Below are 6,982 nucleotides of genomic sequence, written 5' to 3' on the forward strand. Positions count from 1 at the left end.
TCCCCACTAGAGTAGCACACTTGAGCTTTTCTGTTCCCAAACTCATCCATATTGCAGTCCTTGGTCAAGTGTGGACCACTACATCTCTCGCAACCCACTCTTATGGCATGTATTGACTGGTCCATTTGTGTTATCCTTCGATCCATATTATTTAGCATGGCCATCACAGCTGCTATTTCTTCAGTTTGGGCCCCTCCACCGCCTTTGATTCCATCTTGCCTCGGGTTGTGGTATTCGCAAGAGTGCTTCGCGAATTCTTCAATTAGCTCCTTGACCTCCCTTGGATTTTTCTTTGTCAAAGGTCCTTGAGAATCAAGGATTTGTCTTGTCATCACGTTGACCCCATCATAGAAGATTGACATCTCTTGCTGCACATTTAGTTCATGCTGAGGGCAATTTCTGAGCAAGCCCTTGTACCGCTCCCATGCTTCGTATAGTGACTCCCCCGGCTGTTGCTTAAAGTTGGCTATTGCCTTCTTGAGTTTGGCTATCTTGGATGGCGGGCAAAACTGGTCCAGGAATTGCTCATGCATTTGAGCCCAAGTGGTGATTGTACCTAGTGGGAGTGCTTTTAACCACTCCTTAGCAGCTCCTTTAAAAGTGATGGGAAGCATCCTAAGCAAGACTGTGTTTATGTTGACATTTGGGACATTAAAGTAATCCGCAATGTCGTTGACTTCATATAGATGCTTAAAAGCACCCTCATGATCTTTCCCGAAAAATGGGATGTCCTTCAGTGCAGTCAATATGTGCCCCTTCAGCTCGAATGTGGCAGTGGCAGGTATTGTGGGTTGGACTAAACCGGGACCCACATCTTCTCGGATCCGCTTCTTGTAAGCTCCCATGGACATTTCTTCAATTGCTGTCATCTCGTTCCTTGGCTCGTTCTCGGGTTCGCTCGTGTGTTCTTCGAATTCCGGCTCGATATCGCTTTCGGACTTGGTTTGGACGGGCGTATGATCCAAATGCTCAAGATTGCTCTTGTGCCTCGCAGATGAACTTGACTCTCCTGTCTTCTTTCCCGACTTCCTAGAAAAAGCCGACTTCAATTCTTGTAAGGGCGTCTTTTTCTTGTGAAGTGCAGACTCGGGATCTTCAAGTGGTGGCACCAAGTGTGTGTTTGAGCTTCTGGTCATGAACTCCTACAACTTGCTAAACTAAAAACGTAAAATTGAACTAAAATAAGAAAAACTAACTACAAACTAAAAATCTAGTTTTTTTAACTGTCCACATCGTGGCAGGTATATGGCCACGTCGTGGACTCTGTGATTGACATAAAATTTTATTATGCTGAAAAATTAACTTTTTGTGGTTTTTACTCCACAAGAAGGATCGATTAATTTAATGCAAATAAATAAAAACTAAAAACTAAGTCGTTCCCCTGCAACGGCGCCAAAAACTTGATGTGCACAAAAGTACTCACTAATTTTTAATATTTATAACCTAACAGACTTAACTAACTATGCACTTATAGGCAGTGTACCTAGTCAGATTACAGTATAGCTTGGGTAAGTCGGGTGTTGATCACAGGAAACGGTGTTCTAATTAATTTACTTACTGTTAAATTAACCTAATTTATTAACAAGTTTAAAAGGGGTTTTATCTGGTTTTACAAGATCAGATGAACTTAAATCAACATAAATAAAAACACACTCTTGTTTAGTTTGAATCCACTTCTCCCTTATGGCTAGCTAATGATTACGGATAATTAAGTTGGTTTTTAGTTATATTAGCAATTTAGTTCTATCTTACCAATAATTAACTTATTCATGTCAAACCATCTATGTTCACACATAATTAAACACATAACTAATTATGAATGTAAATATGCTATGTAAGATTTGTTGTATAAACGCAATTGTGATCACAATACACGTTCTCTAGCACAGATAAGCTTTATTTATTCTAATTACTAACTAAGATTGGTCAATCCTAGCTCTAATAATTCAATGTTCACTAAATCATTAGGTAAACAAGTTCATGTAGTTTTAATGGTCACTATGCTACACAGAACATGCAATCAAGCAATTAGAAAAACAAATAATAGCATGCTAGGTTATACAAATCAAACACAAGCAATTTTTTACCAACTAAACTTAATCCATAAACATTGAACTATTCATAAGTTTAAAGCTTCATCTAGCTAAACAAGAGTAGCTAGATTCAGCTGCTCATCATAGCAACTAAACCAACACAGCTAAAAGTAATGAAAGACATATTCTAATTTAACTAAGATATAAACCTCTATTCTTTTTGGTGTTGAAAACCTTCTTCCAGAACCCTTCTTTCGCTCTGAATCGTCTCCTGGAATTCTTTACTTCAGCCAAAAGCTTCGTACTTTCGTAATAATCAGGAGAACTTAAATAATCTCCAAAAACCCGCACCACGTCGTGGCCAGCTTTGCCACGTCGTGGGCTTCAAGTAATCCGTATCGTACAAGGAAACCCTCCGCGTCGCGATGTCTATCTTCTAGAACACTCGTGCCACGTCATGGCCGACTTTGCCACGTCGTGAATTCAGTATTTATCGTGGATTTATTCTTTTCTTGTCATTCAAGCCTCCCATGTTCCACATATTGTCACTTTTGGTCCCTCTCTTCGAAAATCCTTTTAATTGACTGAAAATAACAATTTAAAGTCATAATTACCATTATTCTAAACATATTATCAATTTATCAATAAAAATGTACTTAAATATTGCCTAAAAATAAGTATAAATATGGCAATATCAATTATTATTATTATTATTATTATTATTATTATATATTAAGATAGTGAAAAATTTTAACTGTAAAGTGGCACATTTTTGGTCTCTTTTGGTCCTCCACTATTTACAACATTGACCCTTTACCTTTATGTTTTTGTTCACAAACAACCTTTAACTTTGGTTTGAATTTTTCATAGCTCTTGCCTTTTATTACATATTATTAGTATTTCTACTTACAATATTGACCATTCACCTTTATGCTTTTGTTCACAAACAACCCTTTCACTTTGATTTGAAAAATGGTCCATCAACTATATTTGGGTCATTTTAATGTTGCTTCCTTTTTGTCTTTTTTGGTCCCTGTTGTTTACCAGATTTAACACATTGAGGACAACGATAGAAACCGAAATTACTCTTTTACTCATAATCCGATTTTTTTAATTAATTGATATTTCTCTTTTTTGTTTTAAATTAATGTTTTATTTATTAGAAAATACCCGTCCAATACCATAAAGCCACCCACCATCTGTCATCACCACCACCGCCAAAATTACATAAATGGTCCATATGTTTTACCTGTGGTCACAAATTCAGTCCCTACTACCTGAAAAGACCAAATTACCCTCACATTAATGGACAAAAAGCAATGGTCTATATTTTTCAGATTGGTTTTCCGGCCGTTGCCATACATGGCAATAAAGTTCAATTTGTGACACCATTTCTTTATTTTCCTCATTTATTGTAAGAAATAATTATTTAGATTTCTTTACTTATGTAATTAGATGACATTCTTTATCTTCCTTTACTGGATTATCTCAATTCAATTAAACATGTTACTTTACTTTACAAAGCAATACCTTCCAACCCCGATAACGTCGGGGAATCCTTTCTAGTTATTATTAGTATTATTATTATTCTTAATTTAACCCTTTTACATTAATTATTTAAAAAAAATTGGCATGGCAAGTATGACAACCCACACAATGTAAATGGAAAAAATTAGAGAAAGTGTGGCAAATCCTAGGTGGCGCTGATGTGTACCGTGGCTAGTGTGACACCACACCCACCAGTCCAAGAAGAATAAAAAATACTTATCTAATAGTATAAATATAATTTAATTATTAATTCATATATATCATCTAGGGGTGAGTAAAAATTGCACCACAACTAAAATTAAACGTAAAAACCACATAAATCACAACCATAATAAAAACCGATGTGGAGGTTTTCTGTTTTTCAAAAACCACAAATTTATTGTGTGGTGAGGTTATTAGTTTTCAAAAACAGCACCTCATCGCATTTATTATATATAACTTTTTTTTATTAATTTTTAATATATTAAATATTAAAAATAAGACAAGTTTAATGGATGTATGAAGGATAAAATTTTAGAAGACAAAATGTTGGTTTTTTATTATGTTTAATTTAAAAAAATGATGAAATTTTATAATTTTAATATATTTATTGTTAATTACCAGTGATTTACTTTACCTATCAAATATCAAAACCAAACACAAACTACTTCCTTTGATTCTATCAACCAGTCAAACAAAAAGAGAAAGGAAAAGAACATGTTATCATCGGAGCAACACCCCTCACAACCCCTCCTCCCCTTCCATCGAGAAAACCCACCGAGGACCCCGACTCCTTCGCTGTTACCGCTGCTTATGACCTCGGACTTCACTCCTCGCAGCCAGACGAGAACAACGCATCTTCGTTGCTCATCCCTCCGACACCGCGGCCTCGTCAAACCTCGAAGACAACTCCCTCGTCGCCGATCACTCCCTCTCCTTCGTACCAAGCAGCCAACCAAGACCACAACAGCCTCACTGCTTTCCCCTTTCCCGCTCTCCGGCCCCGTCGATCCCCGGAAACACATCCTTCACAAGAAATCGACCCCAAAACCCCTGGATTTGCCGCCTGCGAGCTTCCTCTTGCCTTTGCTCTTCTTCGTGGTCTGCGAATACCGAGGAACCAGTAGCAACGCCGACGAGCCTTTGCTTTTCCCTCTCTTCGTTTGTCTGCTTGCAGACGTTCTTCCCTTGCCTAGGGGTGTTCAAAATCGGATATCCGAAAATTCGGATAGTTGATTATTGATATCCGAATCCGTATCCGAAATTCGGATATCCAAAATTTCGGATACGAATTCGGATATTAAACTGGATACCCGAATTTCATTAGTTTTAAATAAAGAAAATAAACCCTCTAAGAACAAGAACGTTTCCGTGCATTTGTTAGGTATAATAAGACTTCATTTGGTCCGGTTAAATGCAAGTTACCTCATGATACCTGAAGATCTTGAGAAATCAAACTCAAATTACTAAAATCAACATAAAAAAGGTAACATTTATACCATCCTCACTTTGCGTACCAAGTAAAAATGTTAATAATTTGTCTTTTTGAATTTCAAATGAAAAAACCCAATGCATTAAAACTGTTTTTAATAATTTTTTGTATTTTATATTTTGGATTTCGGATATCCAAAATATCCGAAATTTTCACATTTTAATATCCGTATCCGAATCCGAAAAATCGGATATCCGATTTTTCGGGTATTTTCGGATCGGATTTTCGGATTTTTCGGATCGGATGTTCGGATGCAGATATTTTTGACCACCCCTACCCTTGCCCGTTCAACAAATGACGATATGATGCGATTTAACCTTAACCCGTTTTAAAATCTTTTAAAAATGACTAAACTACCCCCCACTATTAAACCATTATTCAAAATCAGTTCTAACCCTTAAATAAGAATCCCATTTATTCAAAAACAACCCATACTTTGATAATTATCAGCCAAAACAATCTCATTTATTCAAGAAGTTACATATCAGCCCCCATAGTTTGTTCAAGTTACAAAATCAGCCCCTCCCTTGAATTTTTTTAACCAAATCAGTCATATTTTGGTTAATTAAATTACCAAACAACCCCTAATAGTTTATATTTATTACAAAACGGTCCCAAGAGTATTTCAAAGTTCAAGGATGGTGGATTTGCAGTTTCTTACGACAAGTTTCTCAAAAGAAAATGAATTCAAACAAATGAAACTCACGCTTCAAGGTGAGTGCTTACGGCCTCATTTTAATATTTTAATTATTTTAGGGGGGGGGGGATACATGTTCCTAAATATTTTGTTTATACAAATCAATATTTTTTTATGCGAAAATACAACAAATCTAGTTTATAAAAATATTATTATTTAACAATTTACCATATTGTTACGAATAAACTAGTATAAACGTTTCGTATATGTAGTATGATTATTTTATCATGAAATAAATAATTCACATAACAAATATTACATGATACAAAATTATATAATTTTTATGTGACATTGCATATTATAACAAGCACATTATGAAACTATGTAGTATTTCAAGGATTTGAGCTATTACTATGCATGATTATTTATATGTTTAAGTACATAACGTTTATACATGTACATATGTTCATTAATTTGAATCATTCATTTTTATAAAAGCGAGCACATTACACTTTTACATATATACCAAGCATACTCAGCTTTTATAAACTATATATAATGAAATTCATTATGCCTAGTGACTTAATCACAATTAAGTTAGGGCTGAGAGTTATTAACAAACTTTTTAGTTAAGGGTTCTTTAGTGAGACATTATTCATCAGTTGAGTTTAAACACTTAGCATACCCACCGTGTAGGTGGTTTGCAACTTTCTTGAGTAACTGCATGTAATGAAAGTCTGGTCCATCTCCGAGATCCAGTCCATTACTACCACTGGGTTTTCTTTTCTGGTAACGGATAAGGGTTTGAAATTTATAAAGTCCTTAAACTTTCATATGCTCCTATCATCCCCTTCATTCATTTCGTTCCACCTAATAACTTATGGTTCAGCTTGACTCACGGTTCTGCTATAGTTTCCTTACACCGACTGACCTTTATTCAATTCGGGCTGCAAAAAAGGCACAAAGGGTTCTCTTCTATTCTCTCGGAATAACTTTCTCATTTCCTCCCTCTGTTCAACTCAGCTAATAGGGCTCTAATTATTTACATCGTTATAGGTTCAACTACCGGCATTGCTTCAAGTGCACACTCGATCACATGGGGCTCAGGCTGAGGATTTTTGTTATTGATTCCTAATCCACTATGTGTCCTCACCATGACGTTCTGTATACCAAAGTAGTTGTTCTAGATGATAAATTTAATATAGAAAAGGCCTAGACGCGTAATTCTCCTTATCACTCCAAAAAGTTATATGTCAGTTCTAATACTGTAATTAAACGTTTAGCAACCTAAAT

The 6,982-nt window shown here is 35.5% G+C and overlaps 1 non-coding gene across 1 annotated transcript; it reads left to right on the plus strand.

Annotated features, from left to right (window-relative positions):
* Positions 1-378: 378 nt before the first annotated feature.
* On the plus strand, positions 379-485 carry LOC111879675 (small nucleolar RNA R71). Its single transcript, XR_002846192.2, has one exon. It is a non-coding gene; the product is annotated as a small nucleolar RNA R71 (small nucleolar RNA).
* The last annotated feature ends 6,497 nt before the right edge of the window (positions 486-6,982 follow it).

Source organism: Lactuca sativa, chromosome 6 (genome assembly GCF_002870075.4).
Source record: "Lactuca sativa cultivar Salinas chromosome 6, Lsat_Salinas_v11, whole genome shotgun sequence".
Classification (NCBI taxonomy): domain Eukaryota; kingdom Viridiplantae; phylum Streptophyta; class Magnoliopsida; order Asterales; family Asteraceae; genus Lactuca; species Lactuca sativa.